A 14,732-nucleotide genomic window follows, 5' to 3' on the forward strand; every position below is an offset into this window, starting at 1 on the left:
GTATTATAAGGAAGGCCAGTCAAGTGAGTGACATCCATTTGATGACAACATTGCTAAAATTTAGTAGAAGTATATGCTACCCCATTATCCGTTTTAAGAATTGTGGCCTTGCCCCAGCACTCCACACTTCTAGGCAGTGCTGTATAACATGAGAGGTTTTTTCCCCTGTTAAAGGTGTGGCAAACATTACACCATTGCAGGTGTCAAAGGAAACATGTAAGTACTGATTTCTCCCAAAGGAGGAAATATGAGTGTCATCCATTTGCCAGACTTGTAATGGCCTGATGCCTCGAGTGTTTACCCCTACATGAGGTGTAGGCAAAAATTGACAACTACCTATGCACATAAGGCAGAGGTTCACTAGGACACTGAAGCCAACAATCCCGAGACAGAGCAGCAAGCTGGCTTTCACCAGTCGTTGTTGGACTTTTTCTGCACTGAGTAGCTTGTATTTTATCTTGCAGGTACCTTTCTCCCTTATAATGAACTGCTTCCTCCTCCAAGTCCGTTTCTTCAGAGGAGCTAAGCCCTTCATCAGATTCTGAGCTACTAAGAGCTAGCTGCTTAAACTCATCTAGTGGCAGGTAGAGGCTCCTTTCCTTATGTGCCTCTCCACCTGGATCTCCCTTCTTCTCTCCCTTTCCATCCCTTTTCTAATCTCTCCCAAGGCATTCTTTTCTTTTTATATCTTTTCCTCGGGATCAAGGCTCATGAAAAGGCCTAAATGACCCTAAGCAAGCATACCATGGTGCCACATTGTCTATCTCCCTGACAAATCCCTCTAAGGTATTAGTGGCACATTTTAGGCCACACTGCTTCCGGACCGAGTGTAAGGCCACTATTATAGAATGCGAGATTCTCATACTGCCGCTATACAGTCCTGACTGTGACTGAAAATGGATGCTGTCCAGGCACTGTCCAGTCCTGACCGTGACTGAAACTGGTCGCTGTCCAGGCGCTATCCAGGCCTGACCGTGACTAAGAACCAGTCAGCAGTGGAAGCAGTGGAAGAAAAACGAAACTGAAAGGAAAAGTGCAATCGCTGTGCAAACAATCAAAAGGGTGTCTAACTCTGGAGAAATTTCAAAACTGTATGTACCTTACAGAGCCTTTCATCCCGCAGTTCTGATTCCGCCCCGCGAACAAGGGATCTTCCTTGCACTGGTGTGATGGTATAAAGTTCCCGGGTTCCTCGGTGCCACTTATTGCATCCCACTCGACCGGCAAGAAAGAAGCAACAAACCGGAATCTTCTGTGGCAAAAGATTTATTGCTTACTTATCAGGAAGACCATGATCCGGGAAAATGGCGCTGCTTATATAGCCAACAGCATGACGTTTCAGCACCTGATGTGACGTGACAGCTCCTGATTCGTTGCTTGCCCATCACCCCACTATTATGCCCCGAGAATGGACAGTGACTAGGAGTGAGTTCACTCTTGCACCTGCGTACAAGGCTTGTTTACTAGTTAGGCACAGGGGAGGCCATCACCATCTTATAATGGCGATTGCTTGTGGCACGCACGGCTCTTCACAGTGATTGCTTGCGGCATGCACGCGATTTCTCAGGGCATGGCACTACACAGCCGTCTATATAAAAATGAAAATGTAATTAAGGATAAAAGTGATACAGGAGAAATGGGTAACAATTCAAGGAGGAGAAGATAGGGATGAATTTGCTAAAACTCATTTATGTGTATGTAGAAAGTTCTTACCCAACAAATTTAAAACAAAGTAAGTAAGTAAGTAAGTAAGTAAGTAAGTAAGTAAGTAAGTAGGTAAGTAAGTAAATAAATAGACAAATATATATGTATGCACGTGCATATCCGATTGGTGTGTGTGTGTGTGTGTGTGTGTGTGTGTGTGTGTTCATATAAGCTTGTAGGTATGTCGCACCTGTGACTAGAGGAATGCAATCATGCAGTATCTTTCTTTATGTCCTATGACACAGTGTGTTGATTAGAATATCTTTTGCCCATGGTATGTGGCATTATTACAAGGTGTTGGCTTGTTAGAGGAAGTGTATCATTGTGTAGGCTTGCTTTTGTGTAGTGCTCAATCTCTGCTCAGAGACAAAAATCGATCCTCTTCCTTGCTACCTGTGGCCACAAGCTTCCTTCTGGTAGCCTTCAGACTAAGATATAGACCACTTAGTTCCTTCCCCAGCACCTCCTCTACCGGGGTGCTGCCATGCTTCCTACCAAGATAATAATGTACTGACCCTCTGAAACTGTAAGACAACCTCATTTAAATTTTCCTTATAAGAGTTGCCTGAGTCATGATGTCTCCTCACATCAATGAAACCCTATGGAACATAGGCAGTATGTTAGACTGATTTTTAATGCTTACAAGATAATTGCAACCAGCCTGCAAGCACAAAGTAAAGATGATGAATGAGTTGCTGTATTTTTTTTCTCCATCTACCCAAGGGACTTCAGACACTCCCAGATATGCTGGACTGCACCTGAATCTTACTACATCACTAGAGGTGTCCCCATCATCTTTGAGATCTGAGCAAGGAACTGTGGGACCTTTCTCATCTAAAGCAACTAAATCCTAAGGAAACAACTGTAGGGTTTTCTGCATCTGCTCAGGGTACTAGGGGGCATTCCTTATCTGCACAAGACAATGTAGGAAAGCCAATGTCTGCAAAGCAGTCTGTGGGAACTTTGCCTCCCACTCCAGGACCTTTAGGGTCCACCCAAATCACTCGGATCTGATCAGAAGCCTCTGGGAATTTCTTCCTCTTCACCAGGAACTCTAGGCTCTTCTTCTTCCATAGAGCCTTCTGGACATTGCCTTTCTGACCAAGCGTCTTTAAATCTGTCCACAACTAGGCAAGGGAGTGTACAAACTGTGCCGTCTTCTCCAAAGACTGTGCAACATCCAACTTATTGCCAGAAATGTATGAGGTTTTCTCCCCTTTCTGAACCTTCTGGACAAAGATCCCCAGCTTCCTCAAGGGATATTGGGCCGTTACTACCTAGCCAGAAATCTCAAAAATCCATTCCATATTCACCAGCAGATGGGAATCACTCACCATTTGTACTAGGATCTCAGGAGCATCCTCTATCTAGTAAAGACTCTCAAGGATATGTGCTATCCTCTCAAAAGTGTAAGGACTTTTCCACAGCTGCAGAGGGGATTTTGCCTTTGCAAAGTTCTTTGTCATCCACAAAAAGGAATCTAGAACCTTCCGTAGATTCCACAGGGATATTGCTCATGGGACAATGTAAACACACAGAGACTACCTCGGGTCCTTTGCCTCTAGTGAGGGAGAATACTGAATCTTCTACATATGCTTTGCCTACCCTAGGACCTTTGCCACCATCACCTCGAGAACCTGGTACACATTCATCTTTTACTCAAGGAGGTGCAGAAACATTCCCATCTAGTCCCGGGAACCTAGCACATTTGCAATCATCCCAGGGGCCTCTGACACATTCCATCTCAGCCCAGGCAATGACTCATATCTCTGGATCTGCTGAAGGGGCTCTACTGCATTCAGCTCCTTCCCCAGCAGTTTCAGAAACAAATGAATATTCTCCTTCTACCTGAGGGACTTCAGACACTTCCAGATGTGCTGAACTGCACCTGGATCATACTACATTATTACAGGTGTCACCATCATCTTTGAGATCTGAGCAAGGATCTCTGGGACCTTGCATACCTGAAGGGACTAAATCTAAGGAAACAACTGTAGGGTTTTATGCATCTTCTCAGGGCACTAGGGGTCATTCCTTATTGGCACAAGCCAAAACAGGGAAGTCCATGTCTGCAAGGTAGACAGTGGGAACTTTGCCTCCCACTCCAGGACATTTAGGGTCCACCCAAATCACTCGGGTGGTCTCAGAGTCTTTTCCATCTGATCAGAAGCCTCTGGGAATTTCTTCCTCTTTACCAGGAACTCTAAGCTCTTCATCTTCCATAGAGGCTTCTGGAAATTCCCTTTCTGACCAAGGGTCTCTAAAACTGTCCACAACTAAGCAAGGGAGTGTAAAAACTGTGCCATTTTCTCCAAAGACTGTGCAACATCCAACTTATTGCCAGAAAGGTATGAGATTTTCTCCCCTTTCTGAACCTTCTAGACAAAGATCCCAACTTTCCTCAAGGGAATTTGGGCCATTACTACCTAGCCAGAAATCTCAAAAATCCATTCCATATTCACCAGCATATGTAACACATTCATCATCTGTACTAGGTTCTCAGGAGCATCCTCTATCTAGTAAAGACTCTCAAGGATATGTGCTAACCTCTCAAAAGTGTAAGGACTTTTCCACAGCTGCAGAGGGGACTTTGCCTGTGCTAAGTTCTTTGTCATCCACCCGAAGGAATCTAGAACCTTCGGCAGATTCCTCAGGAATATTGGGCTTGGGGCAATGTAATCACACAGAGACTACCTCGGGCCCTTTGCCTCTAGTGAGGGAGAATTCTGAATCTTCTACATATGCTTTGTCTACTCTAGGACCTTTGCTACCATCACCTTGAGAACCTGGTACACATTCATCTTTTACTCAAGGAGGTGCAGAAACATTCCCATCTGGTCCTGGGACCCTAGCACATTTGCAATCAGCCCAGGGGCCTCTGACACTTTCAAGCTCAGCCCAGGCAATGACCCATATTCTGGATATGCTGAAGGGGCTCTACTGCATTCAACTCCTTCCCCAACAGTTTCAGAAACAAATGAATGTTCTCCATCTACCCAAGGGACTTCAGACACTTTCAGATGTGCTGAACTGCCCCTGGATCTTACTACATCACTACAGTTGTCACCATCATCTTTGAGATCTGAGCAAGGAACTCTAGGACCTTGTTCAACTGAAGAATGCCATCTAGAAGTGACTAAATCTAAAGAAACAACTCTAGGGTCTTCCACATCTGCTCAGGGCACTGAGGGGATTTTTTTATCTGCAGAAGCCACAGTAGGAAAGCCCCTGTCTGCAAAGGAGACTGTGGGAGCTTTGCTTCCCACTCCAGGACATCTGGGGTCTACCCAAAATACTCAGGTGCGACCAGAATCTGTGTCATCTGAGCAGATGTCTCTGGGAATTTGTTTATCTTCACAAGGAACCCTAGGTTCTTCATCTTTCCAAGAGGCTTTCGGACATTTCTGTTTTTCCCAAGGGTATCTAAAAGCCCAATTTTAAACAGGGGAATACACAAAGTGTTTCATTTGCTCAAGATACTTTGCATCCTCCAACTTCTTGTCAGACAGAAGTAGGATTTTCTACAACTGCCCATCATTTTGCACAAAGATCCCCAGGTTTCCCAAGGGACACTCGAACTTTCCTACCTAGCCAGAAATCTCAAGAAACCTTTTATCCTACACCATCAGTACTGGGTGTTCAGGAACATCTTGTATCTACTCCAGAGGTTCTAGAAGCTTTGTCATCTTTTCAAAAACACAAGAAATTTTCCAGGGCACAAGAGGGAACTTTGCTCATGCAAAGTTCATTTTTCCCCAAACAAAGAAATCGAGAAAATTCAACAGATGCCACAGGGATATTTGCACAATATGAAGAGTCACACAGTGCTTTAGGCCTTTTTTCACAAGTGAGGCAGGCTGTAGCATCTTCTCAGTCTACTTCAGCAAATCTAGGAACATTGCTACCATCATCGCCAACACCTGGTAGACATTCCTGTTCTGACCAAGGAGGTGCAAAGACTTTCCCATTTGGTCAAGGGTATCTACCACCTTTGCAATCTGCCCCGGGGCCTCTGAAACTTTCTATCTCAGCCCAGGCAATGATGAATACATCACAATGCTATGAATGTTCTCATAATCCTCTGGGTCTTTCATCCTCAGAACAAAGGACTCCAGGATCTTCTGATTCTGCTCAAGGAGGTGTGAGTCCCGGTCTCTGCACAAGGGGACCATACATCTGTCCACATGTCCACAAAGGTCTACCCAACATTCTACATCTTCCAAAAGGTTTTCAAGTCCTTCTTTACATACACAAGGTATAGGAACTCACTCCACATCTACACACTACACAGTAGCAGACTCACCATCTTTACCAGTGTGTCAGGGATATAACCACCCTGCTCAAAATACAGCAAGGATTTTGAGATCTGACCAGGGATCTCTGAGGATTTCAGCAAATACACAGGCTCTGTAGAAACATTGCTGCCTCCCCAGGGGGCTCTAGGATATTCATCATTTGCATGAGGAGCACAAAAATTTTCAACAGCTACCCCAGGACATGTGATATCCAATGACTCACCTCTGGAACTTGCAATTTCTGCCCAACTTAGTTCCTCACTTTCTTCCCTAAGCCTTTTGGATCTTCCCTTTCCACAGAAGAGCCTTTTGACCTCTCTAAACCTACAGAGGGACCTTTAACTTCATTCCAGGGACCAAATGAGTCTTTGAATTCTCTACAAGGGGTTCAACAAACAGATCCATCTGCTTCAGATCCTTCAGGATCTATGCATTCTTCCAAAGGACCCATGGTAATTTCTTTATCTGATTGAGGAACACTAGGATCTATATCATCTGCCCTAGAGCCTTTGACATTGTCCCTATCTGCTCAAGGGAATCCAGGACATTTGTTATCTGTTCAAGAAGCTGGAGGCCCTTGGCTGTCTTTATAGGGGAACCTGGAAGTTTGTACCTGTACACATGGCAATCCAGGAATATCCAATGCTTCATCACGAGCTTTGGAAATTTCAGCATCTACCATAGTGAGTCTAGGACCTTCTCCATCTGTCCAATTGGATTTGAAAGAGTAACATTCTGTCTTAATGTCTTGGAGACCTTCCATGTCTGCCCAAGGTGTACTAGAAACATCAATATCTTCCCAAGGGCTTACAGAAACTTCCTTGTTACCTCAAGAGCCTCCAGGACACTGGTTGGAAAAGGAGGCTTTAGGATATTTACCATCCAATCCAGAAGATCTTGGACTTTCTGATTCTTCCCAGGACACACTAGAAATATGGGCATGTATGCAAAATAGTACAGAAATACCATCTGTCACCCAAGAGGTCATAGAATCTTTGTCAGCCACACAAGATTCTCCCAAATTACCAGCTCCTTCACCACTTAGTCCAGAGACAGAAGAACCTCTGACATATACACAATCCATTTCTAAGAGTTCAGAATCTGTGCCAGGGACTCCAGAAGCTTTGGCATCTGTGTTAGGGTCTCTGTGTCTTTTGAAACCCAATGAAGGTGCTCTGGGCCCTTTAGTATCTGAACAAGGGATCTTGAGACCACCAGCATTTCCCCAGGAAAGTCTAGAACTTTCTCAACCTGCCCAGGGGCCTCTAAAACCTGTGACATCTCACCAAGAAACCGTCGATACTTCCTCTTCAACAGAGTTTCAGGGACTGTCCCTTTGTGCAGAAGGGGACATTATTCCTACCCCTCCTCGTGAAGATGGATGGAGAAATTTCTCTTATCTCAAAAAGAACCCTAGACGTTTGAAATTTAACCAAAGGATATTGAAACATGTCCCAATTCCTGAAAGGGATATCAGATACTGCCTTTCAGAACTTGTTGCCTTAAAATGTATCTCTTCTGCCGTAAGTAGCCTCACATCTTCCAAGTATGCAGAAAAGGAATCCAGTCCTACCTCTACTCCTCAAAGGAGCATCTCCTCCTTAAAATCATCTCAATTGAGTTTCAGATCTAGTATTCTTTGTAAAAAAGTTCTCAGTCATTCTCCTCCTCCAGGAGATTGCCCCACACCTTCTAAATTGAGGAAAACAAGACCAAGCCCTTCCTCTGTAGATCAAGAGGGCCTGAAATATGTGCGCTCAAAACATGCGGGCTGGAAACACTGCCATTCTTCCAAAATTTGGGTAAGAGTTTGCAAATTTAAGAAAGAGGTGTAAAGCTTAAAACTATGACTAACATAAACTTCACCACTTCTGATTCTGCTAAAGGAGCCTGCAGATGCTCACCATCTCATGAGGTGGGCCTCAGAAGTCCCCTACCAAGCCAAGGCATTCACAGACCATCTAAGTCTACTGAAACCCCATCAGAAAAAGCCCCTTCTGACCAATGGGACACCAAAGCTTCCAATTCAGAGCATGAGGTTGATAAGCCATCCTCCATCCTTACAGAAGTGTGCATGCGAACCACTCTTTCTCATGAAGACAGCCTCAGGCATCCCACCTTCCTCATGAGATTCCCAGACACGCTACTTCTACCAAGAGAAAACAGAGGAAAGCCTCTGTTACCCAAGGAGCCCTGCAAGCTTCCCCTACAGATCAAGAATGCATTGAGTCATCTCCAGATGGAGACAGTCCCCATAGAGGTGTGCAACACTCATCATCACCCCAAGAGGATATCAGCCTTTCTTTTTCTACTAAGGAGGACTCAAAACATATTCCTAATGTCCAAGAGGGAGAGAAAACTTCCAGAATTGCCAAACGGGAGCCCATAGCTTTTGTGCCTATCCTATGGGCATTCATACCTCCAAAAGGGAGTACCACATTCCCTTTTGGAACATTCCCTGTTATGCGAAGATATGACAAACATACAATATCTCAAGCAGAGGATGTGGTACCTGCTCTCTCCTGTTCTTGGAGAGACCCATCATTACAATATGAATTTGGGTTCCCCCTTTGTGACCTAGGAGGCCACAAATATACACATCATTTGAAAATCAATCTCAACAGGATCGCACTGCAAAAGGGGAGTTGTAGTTCTTTCCTCTTCCCTAAAGGAGGTGTCGGACCTTCTCAATCAGACCAATGTGGACTCAGACTTTCCAGTTCTCACCAAAGGGACACTGGCTTTGTGATCCCTGTTTCAGAAAGGCTCAGAATGCTTCAGGCTGAAATAGGTGGCCCCTCAAATGCTCCATCTAAGAAACTGGGCCTCACCGGTGCTTTTTATGACAAAAGAGATATCGAAAATGCTCTAGGAGGCTTACGACTTACTCCTTGCTTCTGACTTCCTCCTTCTGCCCAGGGACACACCAGAGCTCCCCAGCCTGCCAAACGGAACCTGTAAGGCAGTCCATTTCAAGAGGGTGGCCTGGGCCCTACTCTCTCTTACTCTGGCATTTTCAGTTCTTTTTTGATACAGAAGCTGCCCTCATATTTTCCTTTCTATGCCCCTTATGAACAACATGAATTTAATACTTTTTCTTTTCATCAACTGTATATCAAACTTACAATTTCCACTCCTAGCTGCCTCAGATGCACATTGAAGCCTCATCTATGCCCCTGTGACTAAAAGCAGGACAAGAATCCCCTTTCTGATTAAGATTAGCTCACAATTGTATCCAGAAGAATGTGCTATATAATTTTCACCTCATGGAGAGTATTATGTGATTCTCCTGAACATTGAGGACCTAGACCTACCTACTAGATCTGATCTAGTCCATGAAAAATCCACTCCCTTGATCTAAGGTGCACCAAGTGCTTCTTATTCTGATCCTCTGACCTAATTACCCCTGTCCAAGGATCAGGACCCGGGTTCCTGAAGTCTCAGAGCTTAAGAGTAGCCAGCACGTTAATGAACCCAGGACATAGACATTAAGCTGACCAGCAAAAATGAGAAAGCCTTGCCATTTTTAGAAGTAGGCAGCAGATTTATCAGGAGAACTAGCTGGGAAATGTCTCCTAGCACACTGGAGATTGATTAAGCTGTTGCATGGCCTGCATGATTTGTGTGTTCTAGCTTCCCAGGAAGTCTCAAACATGAAATATTCAGGCCTTCTCTCCTCTCCACATCGACCCTTGATCTTGTACAGATACAATAGTCTTTGGCATTTCTACTTTCCCCAACATGGTGTGAACCTTTCTGCCTCTAAAGGATGGCATCCTTTATATATTGTTTGGGGATACATCAACATTATCACTCTGTCAATGGGTCCTCCAAGTCCTGTTTCTGACACACAAACCTCAGAATTATCCCTTCAGCACCAAGAAGACTCACACTGTCCCCCCATGCTTGAAGTGGAGCTTAAATCACTCTCAGTGGCTCAAGGAGTCATCAGGTACACTTTGTCTAAATTAGGAATTCAAAAACACTCCAGGCATTCTTCTCTGGTAAGGTTCAGACCTACAGCTTAAGAACCACAGATCTTCTAAACTACTGTATGGACCAAGGGAACTTCTGATATGCCCATTCTGAACCAGGGATCCTCAGATCATCCCCAATAGCCTAAGTGACCTTCATCTTACCTGTCTAGAACCAATGTGCTGGGGCTGGAGAGATGGCTCAGCAGTTAAAAGCACTGACTTCTCTTCCACAGGTCCTGAGTTCAATTCTCAGCAATCACTTGTTGTACCACAACCATCTGTCATGGGACCTGATGCCACCTTTTGGTGTGTCTGAAGACAATGACAGTATACCCACATACATGAAATAGAACCAATGTGACTCACAACTTACACCAATAACTCAAGGGGGATTCAGATGTAACCCCCGAAATCAAATATGTTAGAAACTCCCCAGTATTGAAGGCAGCATTATCATATGAGAACCAGAAACCTCAGTATTTCGTTAATTTCCCTCAGAATTACCACTTCAGAACAAAGGTGTCACATAGGTCCTCAATAACTGAAGATGCCTTGATACATATGACATGATAAGCAAAGGACTTATCAACAGACCCCAACAACATTTTAAGAAAGCCACAAAGTTGGCTCTTTTACTATCAGCATGCAATAGCATTGATGAAGTTACAATGGGGACTCAGATGTACCCTTCTAGACCCAGGATAATTTATACCTCCAGCATAAATATCAACTCCATCACGTCAGGCCCCCTCAGATGTAAAGTATCCCATAACTTCAAGGGGGCTGACACCCAGTTGGTTTATCTTTTGAAGAGCACCTAAACCTTGCTTCCTCTAATCATAGTATCCCCTGACATTATGTGTGTGCCAAAGGGGTCAGCTGACCTTGAGTAAAACTCTTTATTCTTCCTCCTTCTGCACTGGAAGGGTCTGAGACATGCCTCTCTGATGAAGCAAGGTATAGAACTGACCTTGTGAGTGAGAAGTTTATCTCAAATATTCAGGCTCAGCTCTAGTGTGCTTCAGGCTGAATCCTTGGTACCAAGAATACACAAGAGTTTCAGTCTTTGTTCATGGTGGAATCAGGTCTACCACTCAACTAAGAGCTTCTCCCTCAGACCTTATTGGTTAGGGAATACACTTTTGACCACCAAAAACAAACAAACAAACAAAACAAACCTCACAGAACTCCAGAGTCAAGTCCCATGGCCAATGTATAAAAACCTCAGCCTGGATTCAAGGCTCTCTTTAAGCTGGTCATCAGAAAGGTAACTGTACACTACACCCACACCTGTGTGCTTTGTTGTAAGTTTAATAGACAACAAATCCAGGGACTTTGAGCCAACTTGTCAGAAGAAACCTCAGATTGCTGTCAAATCTTCATGGAGTCCTAAGAGATAAGAATTTTTTAGAGTTCTCTGAAGATGTGGAGGCCTGGAGTGCCTGGAACAAACTCCTCTACAGAAGGTGAACAGGGCAACTCCCCTACTGTCCAACAGGGTTGAGGGACTTTCTACTTTCCAAACCTATAGTATTTTCCTTCCTGTGATGATCAAGGTCATAAAATGTACACCTTTGATGCAATGGGCAATCATAAAAATCCCTTCCGTTCAGGAACCCATGGGATATTTTACCTCTGACCAAGGAGAATTGCTCCCTCTGCTCAAAGTTCACAGAAATCAAGAGGAGGAGGCCAATCCTGGAACCTTATGCCACTTTCTTGAGTATAGTCACATGACATTGTGTGAAATCATCATTATAACTCAGTTCTGGTTGGTTGAACATAATTCTTAGGAGGCAATCATGCTGAGGATACAATCCGAAGCTTTTCATGAATCATGGTATCTATATTTGGTGCCTTGCTAATTCAGCTAAGGATATGGATACCCCAGGCTGTGAAGAACTGTCAGAAGTTGTGGCAATGCTAGGACCTCATGAGCTAAGGTAAGCAATTTAATTTTTGCTCAAAATATTATGGGGAATTTTATACTCTGATCATCTCTCCTGTTACAAGGATATCAGCAACTCCTTTCTCCCCAGGGCTACTCACTCCTTCTACCTTTACTTAAGGAGGCATCACATATTCCCACTGAAGCAAAGGTAGCCTCAGATCATACCAGTTTGTCCAAAGCAGGCTTGGACATACATTTAGGTTGAGGAATCCCACAGAGCTTGCTGATATTATGGACTGAACCTTAGATGTTTTTCCTAATGTTTCTGAGACTTTTCCTTCAGTTCAAGGTAAACTCTAGATTCAAAAAGGTTTCAATGAAGAATCTTTGACATAGATACTCTGTCAAGGAAGAATCTTTGATTTTATCTTTGAATTAGGGAAATATAGACTCACCCTTAAATTTGACCGGGGATTAATACAAATTCTGCTGCTTATGGAGCCTACAGAAAAGCCACTGACATGAAAAACTCAAGCCAATGTTCTTTTTTTTTTTCCTCAAGGAAACTTTAAATCAACTTCTCTTGACTATGCTTACCTCAGAAAATCCACTTTTATCCATAGAACCATGAGGTCTATTCCTCTAGGAGGTCCTAAAGTTTCCCTTCAGACCTGGATGGCCAGGCATGCTCAAATAAAAGAAGGGATGCCAAACACTCTGAAATGATGTCCTGGGACATGACAGTAATTATATGAACCCTAATCTAATTTTTAATTTTAAGCCTGTCACTTGAAATGGATCAATTCCATTTTGGTGCCTATGCCTGGGATGCTGCTGTACAGCTTATGGAGAACATAGAGCTAGAGTTTACCAAACAATTTGAAAGAAAACTGCTCTGATTGTTGGCAAGCAAAACTCAAAGTCTCAGAACACATGGGTATTCTGGACTATGAGGACATTTGCACTTGATAAGTTATTTTTGACATCTTCCAATTCCCAAGGTAAACTTTTGTCTGAGGGATTCTGTGACCTTCCTTATCTTCCTTATCCACCCAACACGTTCTCTTTCTCAAAAATGTCATTCAAATATATGAAGTATATATGTGAATGTATACTTCAAAGTAGTTTTATACCTAGCTGGTCAGCCATATTTCCAAAAGTGACTCCTTCTGTAAACAATGTACCCTAGTCCATTCTGGTTTGAGGTCCCATAGTCCAAGTTACAAATCAGAGCAAAGTACCTGTGCCATCTGCCTTTAGGCAAGTCAATAGAAATGTAATAACTTCATTAATTCTGCCTAGACCTGGATAGATGAACAAAGTCGAAGAAGTATACTAGCCAGCAACAGTCATTGAAAGCCTTTGGAAGAAAAAAAATATGTTGCTGCCATGTCTCTTCTGAATGAACACAAACTATGAAAATACAAACTCTGAATAAGAATTGGAAACTTATGATCATGCCTGGAAACATTCTCCACTCTATAAGGTACCAGGGACCTTTACCTTTGACAGAGGTGTATATGGCAGTTTCACATTCTGCCTCAAGAGGAGTCTGCCCTCCTCTTTCAGGAGGGCCTTTGAGATTTCCTTTTTTACATGGGGGCCACATTTCCCCATGGTAACTCATTTTTTTCTCACTACACTGAATAGAATGTCAGAACTCTCCTAGGGCTAACATTGCCTTAGACACTATTGGTCAAATGTCGCCTAAAACATGTATTATGCCTTATAAGGAATATTCCTAATCCTACCAAGTAGCTTTGAATCATTTTTCCTTAAAGGGATGTCAGACCATAAGAGACTTATACCACTCATTCTACATAAAAGAGAATCTAACATTCCCTGTCTTCCCAGTAGGAATCTGGGCCTATTGTCTACCTCAATTCACCAAGTGGATTTTAGAACTTCAGTTTCTACAAAGGGGGTCCTGGGAAATCAAAGACTATTGAAAGGGCTCTCAGAACTAGCTCCTGTGTCAAAGGGGCGTTTCATACATCTACTCTCTGTACTAGGACACTTCAGGTCCATCTGTGCAATTATTGAACCACCAGAGATTCTCTTCTGGCTGTGCCTCGCAAATACCCCTATTAACTAAGTTTGCTTTAAACATATCCATACAATACATACACGACCAATGACACCTCACATTTTCTATCCTTTTAGATCATAGGACAGAAAATAGAAATCTGAAATTGGCTCTCGTATCCTGTGCTTCAAAAATGGTCATCAAAATGCACCATTCCTATCTCTTATTCACAGATGTGTGCAGCTGAACACAGCCTCGAGGAAACATCAATGCTTGCATAACTACTTATGCTGGGAGATTGTTGTGACCACTGACTGGACTCTCAAAGATGTTACACAGGGTATGCATATGGGGGAAATACTTGGAAGCTAGTGAGGCAGAGTCTGAACATTCCTCCAGTACCCAGTGAAGCCTAGAAACTTACCCTGTTGACCATGGGTGAACTGGATATTTCTGACCTGCAAAATATGACTGGGGACCTCTACTTTAGGAACTAAGACATTCACGATTTTTTCTCTGTTGAAGGTGGTCTTGGAACTTACCATTCTGAGAAGAGGTTCTCATAACTCCTATGTTCCCAGGATTCCTCTCACACTCCTTATTTTTTGAAGTAGCCAAGAGAACTAACCTGGGTGAGGCTGAATGAGGTTCAGTCTTTTCCTTCCCCCAAAATATGGCCTTGGATCTTGTCCATTTCTGCAAGGGAAGGGGGCATTAACCACTGTGTTTGACCAAAGGAAGGTCCCTAAATTTCTAAAATGCTATTAGATATGCTCTTTTGAATAGTAGTGCATGATGCCTTGTATCCTCAAGCATTCACTTATGACTTTGAACTATAT

The sequence above is a fragment of the Mus musculus genome, chromosome Y (genome assembly GCF_000001635.26).
Source record: "Mus musculus strain C57BL/6J chromosome Y, GRCm38.p6 C57BL/6J".
NCBI classification, from domain to species: Eukaryota; Metazoa; Chordata; class Mammalia; order Rodentia; family Muridae; genus Mus; species Mus musculus.